Raw genomic sequence first — 14,332 nt, forward strand, 5'->3', positions numbered from 1 at the left:
GACCACTCGTCCTGGACACTGAGTTCCCCTGCCCTCAAGGACCCCAGCGCCTCCCCCACTAGTCTCCTCAACTTGTTGAAGTTGGCCCTCCTAAAGTCTAGGGCTACCGCCTTGCCGCAGGCCCTTGACACCCTGCGCTGGGTGGTGAATTCCAGTGATCGATGGTCACCCAAGGGGTCGAGGACCTGGAGGCCCCTGACCGTGTCGTCGCCTGTGGCCAGGACCAGGTCCAACAGGGCATTTCCCCTGGTGGGACTGCGCACCTCCTGAATTAAGTGGAGGTCCTGTATCTCGGCCAGGAGCCTCCGGGAACGGTCCGACCTGGCTGACTGCTCCTCCCAGCAGATGTCCGGGTAATTCAAATCACCCATGACGACTACATCCCTTGCCCTAAGTGCCTCTTTGCCTAAGGCAGAGCACGCTGCCTCCCCCAGGCCCCCCAGCCCCACACCTGGTCAGCGCCAGACGCCCCAGCTGCCTTGCAGTCAAGAAGAGGACAGTGACACAGGCTCCAGCCACCTTGTGAGAGCATCCAGAGGACCTGCACGGCCCTGTGCTTTCCCAGGAGGAAGCAGGGCTCTGCCTTCAGCTCAGGCATGGATACAGCACTTGGCTTCCTTTGCAGTTAAAATTAACCCCGCCAGGTCCTTTCACAGTGGGCTATGTAGGAAGGGCAACAGCCAGGGAACCAGCTGCTCTTCAACCTTTGTGATTCCTGGAGCAAGGTCCCAGTGCCTGCTGGAAATGTCAGGCAGGCCTCAGCCCTATTGCTGCTTCCCTCAGGGCTTCTTCCTCCTTTCATGTCTCTTAGTCAGTGGTTTGAGCTGTGTTGCTAGGTTAAATCCACAGAGTCAAACTTTTGCCCAGTAGTAATCCCTCGACACACCAAGTCTGCACCGTCTTGAACACCTGCAGAAGCCCGATCCTGCGTGAATGCACCTTGCGGGCATGGAACAACATTGGTGCCCTGCAAACACCACGTTTCACATGCCCTTTACCCTCTCCTCATTTATGTGCTTGTTTCTTCTGTGTGCCCACAGGATTAAAACCAATGGCAGCTGTCTCACCCCTCCAGTTCCAGGGGACAGGTGCCAGGTTTTGCAGTGAGAGTCAGGGTCCTGGTTTGTCACTACAGGTCGGGACTGGAGGCTGGGCTCCGATCCTGTGATCTGACGTGCATGCTCACAGGCAGTCACCAGGCCACGACCTTCAGGCAGGCTGGAAAATGGACTGGGCCTAGGTTGGTAATGGCAGGGTAGCTTGCATGCTCTCCAACACCAAATCTTCTGTTCAGGAGGCACTGCAAGGAAAGCCCTTCATCATCCTTGAGGCTGAGAGAAGAGAAAGGGTGGGTTCAAGTTCAGGACAAGTCATCCCTACCTACCCGCTATGAGTCACACGACTATGGAGAGAAGTCTCACTGCCTAAGGGAGAAACTCCTCCCTCCCTGCTGCCGTGGGTCAATGCCTCTTGGGTGGAAGGGCACCAGCCCCTCTCCACCCGATGCCCACAATCTCTCTGGGTACAAATGGATGCATTAGCAACAAGACACCACAGACTCTCGGAAATCATGTCCTTGACAAGTAACGAACAGCCGCGTGGTGGAGCATAGCCACGCTAAGTCGGAAATGCAAATATCTGACGGGGATGGAGCAGCTCTGGGGTCTGGGAGCATGGCAGAGAGCTCCTCGCCAGGTCACGCTCAAAGGCAGGTTGGTGGAGGATGTTGTCAGGCCTCCGATGCCTGCACGGATCCTGCTGGTGTGACAGAGGCAGACTGCAGTGCTGCACATCACTGGCTGCGGGACCAATCCGGTTTCACAGTGCAGCGATTTCAGCAGACAGAACACAGATTTGGTGGAAGCTGTCCTGCCCTACTCCAAGCCAAGGGGCGCCAGCTGCAGACGGCACGGGGAAGTCTTCACTGCTGGGTCCACCCTAGGAAGAAGGGACTTTGCATCCGAAAGGCACAGCACTGAGGAAAGTCCCAGAGACGTCCGGCTTTGCACGAGGCATGGCTGAATCCTTGCGTTCCCTGGACAGGGCAGTGACGTTCAGAGGCCTAGTGGGAGGCAGCATCTGACCGACAGCTGCATGGAGAAGGCAGAGCTGTGCCGCACACCAACAGGCTGAGCATGCTTCACCAAAAAGGACCCTCACTCCTCATTTCAGGACCACCAGCAGAGAGCAGGGAGGAGGAAGCAGCCTCTACGGCCAGCGACTGGCCAACACAGGGTTTCTGGCCCATTTCTCAACAGCGTCTGGTTCCAAGCCACTGGCAGAGACGCGATGCCGGACAAGATGACCCCTGCTCTAGCAGCTGCTTCCCCCTCCAGGACTCACTCCCATCCTGGCTGAGATGTCAGGACCTCCGGGGCAGAGGCTGGCTTTCTGTCCTGTCTGTGATCATAATGATGATGCTGAGCTTTTGTCTAGCGTTTTGCAACCAGAGATCCCACAGCACTTTGCAGAGGAGGTCAGTGGCACCCCCACATTACAGAGAAGAAAAGGAGAAGCAGATTAGGATTAATCTCCAAGAGATCTCCAGCGAAGCATGGCACCCAGGTCCCAGTCCAGTGCTCCACCCACAGACCTCACTGGGCCCTGGCCCAGCCCTGCCTGATTGCAGAACACCCTGGTAATTCTGGATTCGCTTTTTGAGGTTCCCTTGCAAGCAGGAGAAGCCTGCAGAGGCCTGGGGCAGCTTTACTGCCCCTCCTCCGCACAGGTCATCAGCACGGTGCTACGGCATGCCTGGCCTGGTGCTCCCCATGGCCCTTTTATTGTAAAGCAATCGTCCAGTCTGAGAGAACAGTTGTTTGGCCAATACCTGCTCCCCAGGAATGAGCTGTGGCCTGAGGAACTGAGTGACCACAGCTGGCCTTGGAGATAGCTCTTCCAGTCCTGCCAGAGCAGTGCCAGAGACGCTGGGCTGAGCGGTGCCGCTTTCAGAATAAGGGGAGTGAGAAGCAGGGCGCTGCGGCCATCCAGGGCCACAGTCAGGGCACTGCCTCGCGGCCCCGAGGAGCCTGCGCTCCATCAGCAGAGTCCTCCCCGAGGGGCTCTGCAAGCACAAGTACCGGGAGGAGAGGAGCACGGACGTGGGGTTCAGGCAACAGGGGAGACTCAAAGGATCCGAGTTCCCCCGCAGGCTCCTGGGTGACCCACGGCAGCCGCTACTGCTCTGGGCCCACAGCCTGCCCTCTGGCCGGTCTGTGGTGTGCCTTGAAGGCTTCTCACACACCTGCTGGGTCCCAAGCCCTACCTAGGTCGGATTAACAAACAACACACCCTCCAACGCGTGCCTCCCCTGGCCAGGCCTTCAATCGCTTCCTGCTGGTATATGCAGACGGGACAACGAGCACAGCGGAGCCTAGAGCACGAGGAGATCAAGCTGGGAAGCAGACAACCCAAGAGCAGGCAGCGCAGCTGGGAAACCACCGGGTGACAGATTCACAGCCCGAGTCTGTTTGGCGCTCACTGGAAGCAGGAGCATCAAGGAGGACATTCCCTCTCGTACGCCGGCTCCGAAGTCTGCTGGAACAGATAGATGGGCACTCTCCTGAAGACCGAGAGCCCCTGCATCGTGTCCCGGAGCAGGAAGGGGCTGCTAGCGTAGGCTACGGGGTTCTCCACAATGCTTTCAAGCCACCCCCTGGGTGCAGCTTGGCCGATCAGCCCAGCAGAGGCAGACCGAGTAGGGAAAGAGAGGAAGAGGAGCCATGGGAGGAATGCTGGTGGCAGACAGCAGGCACCGCAGACTGCATTAGCTTTTGCCTCTAGCCACTTGACTCACCACATCTAGGAGAGATTTACCAGACACAACTGCATCCCTGGGACACAAGCCCCCACGGCTCACCAAAAGCATCCGGGAAAGTCTCCTAGCTAAAAGGGAGGCGCACACCCGATGGCAGGGAGGGGCCGTCCCCAAGGATGACTATACTGCGGTGGCTCAGGGATGCAGGGGGGTCAGGAAGGCCAAGGCAGAGATGGAGCTGGGACTAGCTTCCCGGATCAAGGACAATAAGAAGTCCTTCTTTAAATCCATAGGGGGTAAAAAGAAGGTCCCGGGTAACGTGGGGCCCTTGCAGGACGCGCTAGGAAATTTGGTCGTCGCACCAGACAAAGCTAACACGTTTAATGATTTCTTTGCCTCCGTCTTCCTAAGTAGGGACCAGAACAGCCACCTCCCTGCTGGGCCCCCCTCGGGCCCCGGGGGAGGCGCACCCAGGCCCAGGGTCAGTGAGGAACTAGTCAGGGAGCTTCTGGAGGGACTAGATGTATTCAAGTCAGCCGGTCCAGACGATCTCCACCCTAGAGTACTAAAGGAATTGGCTGAGGTCACTGGGGGATCCCTGGCACGGCTGTACGAGCACTCGTGGTGCTCTGGTGTGGTGCCGGAGGACTGGAAGAGGGCCAACGTGGTCCCCATCTTCAAAAAGGGAAAGAAGGAGGACCCGGCAAACTGTAGGCCAGTCAGTCTTACCTCGATCCTAGGCAAACTGTTCAAGAAAATCATGCTGGCACACATCCAGGGACTGCATGCTTAGGGGCAACCAGCACGGGTTCATCAGTGGCAGGTCCTGTCAGACCAACCTGGTGGCCTTCTACAACCAAGTCACCAAATCCTTAGACGCAGGGGTAGCAGTGGACATCGTCTTCCTGGACTTTCGGGAGGCCTTCGACACTGTCTCTCACCCCGTTCTCATTAAGAAACTGGGGGCTGTGGTGTCGACCCCACACAGTCAGATGTGTCGCCAACGGGCTGGAGGGCCGCACCCAGAGGCTGGTAGTGGACGGGTCATGTTTGACCCAGAGGGACGTGGGCAGTGGGGTCCCCCAGGGCTCGGTCCTCGGGCCCGCACTGTTCAACATCTTCATCAGCGACTTGGACAAGGGGGTAAAAAGCACCTTGTGCAACTTTGCTGATGACACTAAATGTGGGGGGGACGTGGGCACACTAGAAGGGAGCAATAGGCTACAACTGGACCTAGACAGGTTACAGGGGTGGGCGGACGAGAACAGGATGGGATTCAACACGGACAAGTGCAAGGTGATGCACCTGGGAAGGAAGAGCCAGCAGCATACCTACAGGTTGGGGACCTCCCTTCTCGGCAGGGCAGAGGCAGAAAAAGATCATGGAGTCATCACTGATGCCAAGATGAACATGGGCCAGCAGTGTAGGGACGCGGTCAGGAAGGCCGACCGCACCTTGTCCTGCGTCCACAGATGCATCTCGAGCAGGTCCAGGGAGGTGATCCTCCCCCTCTATGCGGCACTGGTCAGGCCGCAGCTGGAGGACTGCGTCCAGGTCTGGGCGCCGCATTTCAGGGGGAATGTGGACAGCATGGAGAGGGTCCAGAGGAGGCCACTCGCATGGTCAGGGGGCAGCAGGGCAGACCCTACAAGGAGAGGCGATGGGACCTGAACCTGTTCAGCCTCCAAAAGAGAAGGCTGAGGGGGGGATCCTGTGGCCTGTTACAAACTAGTCGGGGGATCAGCAGACATTGGGGAAGTCCCTGTTCCCCTGAGCACTGCCAGGAGTGACCAGGAATAAGTCACAAGCTGGCAGAGGGGAGGTTTAGGTTAGATATCAGGAGGCGCTACTTCACGGTCAGGGCGGCCAGGGTCTGGGACCAACTTCCAAGAGAAGTGGTGCTGGCTCCTACCCTGGGGGGCTTTAAGAGGAGGTTAGATGAACACCTTGCTGGGGTTGTTTGCCTCCAGTAATCTTTCCTGCCATGGCAGGGGGTCAGACTCGATGATCTACTCGGGTCCCTTCCGACCCTAGAAACTATGAAATTATGCAGCCCTTCAACAACATTCAAACACCCCTGAAGCCCATGCTAGTGGCCTGGGCACATGCACAAGGGAAGTGCCTGGAGTCCTTGCTGCCAGAAACCTTCTCAGGGTTTCCTGGGACTTTTCAGGGCCTGCTTGCACCACACAGGGTCAAAACAGGGGGCTCCTGGCTGCGGCAAAGCTGCGTTCTTGTTCAAGAAAACCCAACTGGTGATGTGGCCAGGCAGCGGGGCTAGAGGAAAGGGACGGGGCTGTACCTTGTGGATGGGGAGGCCTGTGCGGACAGCTGGTGGGCCTGACTGGATCCAGATGTCTGGAGAGCTTCTTGGGAAACGCAGCTGTGCTCTAAGCCCCACTGCCCTGCAGCTTATTTTTCAATGCAACTTCCCTGTTTTTGCCAAAAACAAGTATCGAAAAGGGGAAGCAGCGGGGCCGGCTTCCCAGCGAGTCACATGCCTGATAGCAACCAGATGCACGTAAGAGGGGGGAGCGGGGGCTGCACCCACGCAATTTCACCCTGGAGCCGGTACCAGCCCAGGCCTGAAGTGGCAATGGTCTCAGGGCTCCTGCCCAACTAACCCACCCACAAACTCCCCCCAGGAGGGGCGAAGACACCCAGGGGCTGATATTTTCCAGCCAAAGAAGAGCTGATCGTGGCCTGGCCTTCAGGCTGCCTCTCCAAGGCCAAGATGTGTCAACCCTATGTGGGAAGGAGTCTGAGGCTGCGCTAGTCTCTGACCTCTCTGATGAGTCTGCCTGAAAGAGGCCTCACCTGTGGCCAAGGACCCCCCTTGCTGCAGGCTGGGAGCACAGCTTCCCCTCACGCTCTCCAGTGAGTCATGTCAGCAGAAACAAAGGACCACGATGCCGAGGCTGGAGTCACTTATGCGCAGGGAAAGGGCTGCATTGGGCTTCCTGTCTGAGCAGCTGGCTGGTGAATCAGTCCCAATAAGGAACCCGACGCTTGTCCCACGCTTTGGCCAATGCAGGTCGGGAGGGGTAACGGCAGCAGTGAGCTTTGTCACGTGGGTACCTCCACGGCGGTGGGGCAGGGACCCCCCAGGTCATTCCTACTGCTGCTGAACTAAGCCAGAAAAGAAGGAACAGGGAAGTTGTGCATCCCACTGCAAAGGGTCTGCAAACACCTCTCAGCCTTGTGTGCTCTTTCCTCGACCCCCGCATTCACTGGTGACACCTCCAATGCTGTGCAGTGCTCTGGCACTTGCTGGGCCGAAGACATCATGCCAAGCAGGGCTGTCTCCTGGTGCTGGGCAGCCACTGTGGAGGACAGGAGCGGGGTCATCTTTTTGCCAACAGGATGGCACCAAATTTGCTTTGTTTATAGTCAGTGTTTTCATGATAAAAATCACAAACTTCTGCATGAACTGGTCCAGGAGCATTGCCCAGGTTTCTTTCCAGGCTACAATTTCCTGTCGGATGGAGATCGAAAGGCCTCCTTCTGGTGACAGCTGGCTTGAGGACGCAAGGCAGGGAATCCTTCTCAGGCAAGGCCAGACGTGAGGCCAGCTTCACAGACACTGGATCTACGAGGCAATTTCACACCTTCTCTGCTTGATAAAGAATTGCAGTGAGCTGGAGGATACTAGACTACTCGAGCTACAAGAAGCTGGGGGCTCTTGACAGACTTCTATACCATGTGTTTAAACCTACATTAAAGAAATGCTTGTGAAATGCAGAATACCTACAAAGGTACCAAAGGGCGGGTACAACGCATGTTGACAACATACTATAAAAACGATCAATACAATCAATGCATTATTACTGATTGGGCTGGCGGGTTTTGCCCTGGCCTCTATTCAGCCCGTCCATTTGGCTGAGGTTTTTATACTGCCCTCCAAACATTATGCAACTTCTGTGCACCAGGCTAAAATCAGCACATCCCTGCTGAAAGCTGTTACCAATCCAAATGAAAGCCAGGTTTTTAATTGCACCCACTTGCAAGAACACGTGAATTGAGTGCAGAGCGTGTCCAAAAGCCATGGAGGTCACTCATTTGCACCGAGAAATCACTTTTGCACAGTATTTCCCCTCTGAATGGGTGAGCAGTCCCCATGGGGGATAAGTTAATTGCAATATTCTGCTGTACATCTGGAAGGCGACACCTTTCTGACCATCTTACAACTGCATCAAAAAATCAGGTCACTCTGGTGGAAGGGAACCTCTTATACTTCCTCCAATCTAAAGCCTAATTGCAACTGTGATGGGAGAGCATGGGCAGAAGTGGGTAGATTCGCACCTTTTAAACTAAGCAAATCAGAGCTGTCCGGCATAAGCTTTTGTAGGCAGCAGGCCGACTTCATCAGATGCTGTGAACGGGGTCGCAGGAAGCAGAGCTGCTAAACAGAAAGCAGTGACTGAAAGAATAGGGGAGGAAGGAGGGGACACTGCTGAGAGACCCAAGATGGGTGGGAGAGAGAAAAACAAAGCTGTTAACCCATGGAGGGTCACGGGGATCAGTAAAGCTAATCTAGATCATGGGATAAGAAGCCGCAGTCTCGGTTTAGAGCACATTTAACAGAGTCCAGCCTGTGGATGATTTGTTGTTCTGCAATTTCCCCTTCAAGTTCACTTTCAACGTTCAACTGTTGAAGAAAAGCCCCTCTGAGGTCAGTGACGGGACGTTAAAGTGTTCTGCCACAGGGAAAGCAGAAGCCAGGTTTCAAGGTGCCTTCCTGCCTTGGAGGGGCACCTACCGAAGGAAGGTGCCCAGTGCAGGAAGCTCACAGGGCTGGACTCGAGAAAGGCCCATGATAGCCAGAGTGGGAAGAACTTGGCACCTGCTTAGTCCTGACCTGAACCAGTCAGAGGAAACATGTTCCCCAATTCCTCGGGATCCCGTCGCACAGGCACAGGCTCCTTGGAACACTTGGTCCTCCAACTCACCCCTCCTGTGACTCACATCTGTGCTTGTGCGTGCCCCGTCACGTCCTAGACCCGCCTGCAGTCCATGGTGGGGGAGAAGGGTGCATCGTGTCACGTAGCAAGAGTCGCCGAGCCCAACCCCAGGGGCAGGAAGGGTGTCCGCACGGGGCTGGGACGGTGAGAGAAGGAAGTCAAACAGCACTGAGTGGTCTGCACAAGCCACTGCACTGCTGGCACTGACTGCACCCTCTTGCTCGGTTGTCCCAGGGGGTCTAACCATGTGGTAAGGGCTGAGTGGTGGGGCAATGGATGTTTAGTGGTGATCTGGACAACCACCATTTCCATGGGCAAATGACTCGAGGCTCCAGAGCTTCCCCCAACACTACATCTATGGAAGCCATTTCTAAGAGCTCTAGAAAAATGTACAGCTGAGCACAGCCTAGGCATAGCCATTTACCTGAGAACAACGCAGACTGCGCAGGCAACGTTCCCACCTTCACCACTCTGCTCAAAATCACCTTGGCAAGGCAGGCAACAACTATTCTCCCCATTTCACAGATGGGGAAACCAAGGCACAGGCAGGGGAAACAGGGCCTGCGGGTGAGGAAATTCATCCAAACCTCAGCCTTGGTGGCGTGGCACACAACTCCTTCTGCTTTGCAGGACTTCAAAACCAACTGAGCAGCTCAGGACCAGAGCTAGCAAGCGCAGGACCCACCCAACAGAGACAGACCCAGGACCTCCTGCCCCAGCTCCCAGCCTCCCACTCAGACCAGACATCTCAGCTCTTCAGAGCAGAGGAACTCACCTGTGGCAAGCTAAACTCCTGCACCCTTGCTCAGCCCCAGCCTGTGTGTTTGACTCGCTGTGGAGTCAAAAGCCACCTTCTGTTTGGACTGTGAAGGGTTTAAAGACCAGGGAAGGCACCCAGCGATACAGTTCAACAGCGGTCACCAAAGGGCTCATGTTCAGCACGTGTGGCACCTGGAAAAACCTGGATGTGGAGTGGCACACTGCATGCTCCTTCCCGAAACCACCCCTGCCAGTTCAGCTGGAGGAATATTTCTCCTCTGTCTCCTGTCCCAAATGGCTGCAAACATCTCCGGAGAGCTGCTCCGTTCTACCCTAGAGATGGCTGCATTTCCCCATGAGAATCCAGAGATTTCAGCAAGAGCACGCCAGGATTATTCTGGAGGAGAGGAAGGAAAAGCAGCCACAGCCACACTTCAAACACGCACTGTCAGGAGCTTTTGTTCTACACTGCTCTGAAACGCGATACCCTGCCTTGCCGTGTACACTGAGGTTTCTTTACAGATCTGTTGGCACGTGCCAGCTTTCTCACAAAAGCAAAGCAAAGAAAAGAAAAGATTCTGGTGTGTTTCCACCATCTGCCCCTGCTAGCACAGTCCCCATGAACTCTGCTGCATAAAGCAGCCAAATGCAATGCAACCTGGCTAACGTTTACTGCCAGGCAGGCTGCTAACTCAAATCAGAACAAGGGAAGGAGCTCTCATGTTTTCTAGACAGTTGTGGGGGCTGCTCTGGCTATAAAAGATATTCACAAAGCCTGGAAGTGCTGGGCACCCTGACATTTCTAAACAGCCCTGTGCTTCTGAGTCGTGACAACAGGAATCTCTGAACCCCATGGCAGACTCCGGTCCAAACCCACAGCCCCAACCCAGTGAACAATTACAGTCTCTTCCTCGTAGCATCTGGCATCGTACATTTTCAAACCACCACCTAAGCATTAAGGAGATGTCAGCTCATCTTAGAAGTGCTGCTCCACAGCAAAGCCCCTGGTGGGGGGCACTGCACAAGGAAGGGCTTTTATAGCTGTATAAAACCTTGGCGTGGGGGAGTTGTTACATCGGCTAATGCATCCCCATTAGCTGCAGGTGACAGGGAGCTGGTCCCAGACCAGACGAGGAGCTCAGATCCTTGCTAAGCCCTGCGCATGGCTCTGAAAACATGCAAGGTGCCCTTCGCTTCAGCCCACCTGCCTCCTCCCCTGCCAGTGCACTTGCTGCTCGCTGCACCAGGCGAGGCACTGACCTGGCGTGGGACTCACCCCACGGACCGGAGATGCGAAGCCTGCGACTGGGGCAGCCTTTCCCTCGTTCAAAATGTCTCTTGCCCTGGCTGCATGCGTGTGCACGTCTGTGAGTGTGTGCATGCGCGCGCGCGTGTGTATGCAGGGTGAGGTAAACAGAAAGGCATGCGGAGCAGTGGGCGATATGTAAATGCATCTGGAAAATCCCGCTGCTCAGCCAATCCCCGCGCAGCCTCGCAGCTCCGGCCGGGCTGCCCCAGCCTGAGCAGAGTGAGTAAGGAAAGCTCTCGCCGCACATGGCTTTCCTTCTCTAACCAAAGGAGCCCCAGGCATGCCACAGGCCAGGGCAGGCTGGCTCTAGCCGGCTCTTCCAGCTGACGGCAGGCTGAAGACGGAAGTCGTTGCCAAGCCAGCCATGCTGCGAGCAGTTTCGTAAACAGCAGCTCCCTGCGGAGGAGCGGACAACGCAGGGCACGTGTGCTGGGCTCTGAGCCGGTGCCAAGAGAGCAGAGCCTGTAGCTAAAGGCACTGTGCTGCCAACCTGCCCGCGGCGGGAGGAGAAGCCCAGGGCTCCCTCTCACAGCCCTTCCCCAGACCGCTGCTTAAGTCTTGTCCTTGCTCCTATGGGAGATGCCATCACCTGGGCTGAGGCTCAGAACTCAGGCCGTGCTAAGTGGGTGGGGAGGACAGGTTGCGACAGCAGAAAGGTTGGGCCACACGTCACTATAGCAGGTGGCCTGTTGTATTTGCAGATCGGGGTGGGATGTCCAGATGCCTATCCTGGAGACTGCACCCTGCTCCACAGCAAGAGGAAGAGGCTCCAGGGACTTCTGCTGGGAAACCCCCTCCCCACAGCCTGCCCCTGCCCTGCGGTGACCGACTGGAATGTAACAGCCCAGGGCTTGCCCCATGCGTCGCTGCCAGGGTTCACGCCAGCCACCGGCAAGTTGCAGCCCACTCAGGACTGATGCCAAAGAAGCTGCATTTGCCCTGCAGACCCAGGCCATGCCGTTCCCCATCAGCTCATCAAACAATACAACTTCCTTAGGGCATGTTCAAACCAGGAAGGGGTTCACGTATGACAGGCTGTTGTTCAGAGCACTGGGGCCCTCTGGTTCTGACTCTGGTGGCAAGAATGCAGCTGGCTGGCTGGGCACCCTGGCTCTGGAGGGGTTAATCCATGCTGTTAGATAACAGCTGGATTCTGGGGCATCAGTGGGGAAGCTGTTAGCACTCCTGGGATGTTCACATGCCCATGCTCATTGTGCACCAGTGTGGCTTTGATGGCTGGGCTGCTTGGGTATCTGCTGTGAAACACTCCTCATCCCAACAACACTCAATGGCAGCTAATCTTGGCCAGCTCAAAATGCACTGGATCCTGCCCTCTGGTTTGAATGGACAGAGGGGCTGCTTAGCCGGAGTCTGGACATGGAGCAGGCACTGCAGACAGGCCTATCCAAGCTGTAGGGCAGGTACTGGGTGGGGACTTGGCTGGGCTGGGATCAGACTTCTGCTCTTTACATGGACTTAAGGCTAGGCTTGGGGAGGTCACTTCACCTCCCTGAGCCCAACACAGATGCAGAGAGGCCAGACAAGTGGAATGGTCCAGACCCTTCAGACCCTGGCCCTTGCTGCAGAGGCAGTCACTGAAGTCAAACCCTGGACGGAGATAGAGCCTGTGCCCTCTCTGGGCAGTGGCTATGAGAGCCTGCCCTGGCAGCAACGTCCTCTGGCCCTGGTGCCCAAGCAGTTGTGGCTGCTAAGAACTCTTTCCTCTCTCCTCTCCAATTCCAGAGGTGTGAACGCTTCTCTTCTGCAGAGCCATGCAGGGAGCTGCAAAGCTCTGCACAGTGCCAACACAACAAGGGCTGAGTCCCAGGCAGCAGCGCAGACGAACCCTATTAGAAAGAGGCCAGTGGCAAGCAGGATGGGTGTCTGTTTCTGCTCCCAGCAACCTTCAAAACGGCCACATCAGATGCATTCCAAGTACACAAGCACTGGCTGAAGGGAACAAGGCAGATGGATCGCATCAGGGCCAAAATCCAAGCCTTAAATCCATGCTCACAAATGACTTCTGGCTGCGAGCCCACAGTAAACAGCTGAGGTCAACATGGGACCTTCAGCGGAGCCCAGTGACTCGCACACCCAGCCATTACCTGACAAAAAAGTTCAAGCGTCAGACGTACTTGTTTTCGGTGGGAAACTCCCAAGAGGCCCTGAAGCAGAGAAAGCAAACAATCACATCTTCTCCCCAGGGTCCCATCCAGCAGAGTGGGCAGGGAGGCTGGTGGCATGGAGGTGGGTTACCTCCTCATCCCCTTTCCATCTGGCCAGGACCAGTGCTCTTTCTGTCCAGCATTCCCTTTACAGCTGGTGCAAATGGCCCAAGCTCATAATCCAGAGGCACGTGCAGGTGTCACCTGTCCAGGCTGACAGGTAGTTGCTTGAAGCTACAGTCCAACAGCTGCTTAACACTGTCACCAGCCAGCACAGGACAGGTGAGGAAGAACCCCTCCTCCAGCTGGAACTACATGGACCCAAAGGAGGCAGACTGAAATCACTGGAATTGAAACAACCCGATCGGCAATACTTCCAAGTTCAGCAAATCCATTAATGCCAGGCAGGAGGTCTCTGCAGAGGCGGCAGTCTCCACAGGGAAGGTACAGCAACCTGCTCCTGGCTTAGTACACAGACATCAAAAGCTGCTGATGGCTGCATGGAGCTTTCCTTTCACACCCACCAGCACACAGGAGCAGACAGGCTCCTGATTAGCAGCTGACAATGGCACACCTGCACAAAAGCAAGCTGAACTGAAATAAAGCCTGTGCTTCACAGCTCCGCAGAACAAAGGGGATCAGCAGGGTGAAATGACTGATCATCAAGCAGGGGAAAGTGTTTGATAGCAGCTCTGGGCACAAGGACAGCAGCTAGAAGTCGGTGGAAGAATTAGGCTGAAGTGGCTGGAGATAAAGAGACTGAGAGAACAGTTTTCTGCTCTGCAGCGAGGAGGAAAAACCGTGACAATTGCAGAGACCTAGCACTGACGCGCATCCGGATGTGCTGGGAAAGCAAAAGGCACAAACCCAGAGGAAACCCTGGTACTGAGGAGATGGAGGGAAATGCAACACAACCAGTGACGCCAGCCAGGGCAGACATGTAACAACAAGGGCAAAGAGAGGTTTGCGAGGTAACCCTGTGACAAAGGAGCGCGTCCAGCAGTGCGCGGCAGAGACAAGAGGGGAGGACAGCGACAAGAGGCTCAAGGCTGGGCAGCAATGGCCCCAGTGCAAGCCGAGGAACAGTAAAGCCCCTGCCGCTTTCCTGCACCAAACTCCTCAGTTTTCAGTGAAACACCTGGGAAGAGCAAGAGGCCGAGTGCGCAGCGGTGCCTGCCCCCCCGCCGCCATCCAGCCGGCTCTTCTCCACGCCCCAGGACGGCACGGCCAGCCGGGACGGAGCAACGCTAGGGAGCCCCAGCGCGACCCGCGCGCCCAGAGGCCGACGGATCGCAACCCCGCGGGGCGGCCGCATCCTGCAGAGGCCAATGCGGGAAGGGGCCAGGGCAGCTGGGAGAGATCGCGCGCCCCTGTACCGGCC

At 56.3% G+C, this 14,332-nt stretch overlaps 1 protein-coding gene across 1 annotated transcript in view; it reads right to left on the bottom strand.

Annotated features, from left to right (window-relative positions):
* Window positions 1-10,761, bottom strand: part of TRAF7 (TNF receptor associated factor 7) — a 33,338-nt gene extending 22,577 nt beyond the window's left edge. The window contains exon 1 of the mRNA XM_019541860.1: window positions 10,738-10,761. The gene's annotated coding sequence lies outside the window, so the exon portion shown is untranslated. The remainder of the gene's footprint in view (window positions 1-10,737) is intronic.
* Between the last annotated feature and the right edge of the window lie 3,571 nt (window positions 10,762-14,332).

This window comes from Crocodylus porosus, unplaced genomic scaffold (genome assembly GCF_001723895.1).
Source record: "Crocodylus porosus isolate Cpor-Errol unplaced genomic scaffold, CroPor_comp1, whole genome shotgun sequence".
NCBI classification, from domain to species: Eukaryota; Metazoa; Chordata; order Crocodylia; family Crocodylidae; genus Crocodylus; species Crocodylus porosus.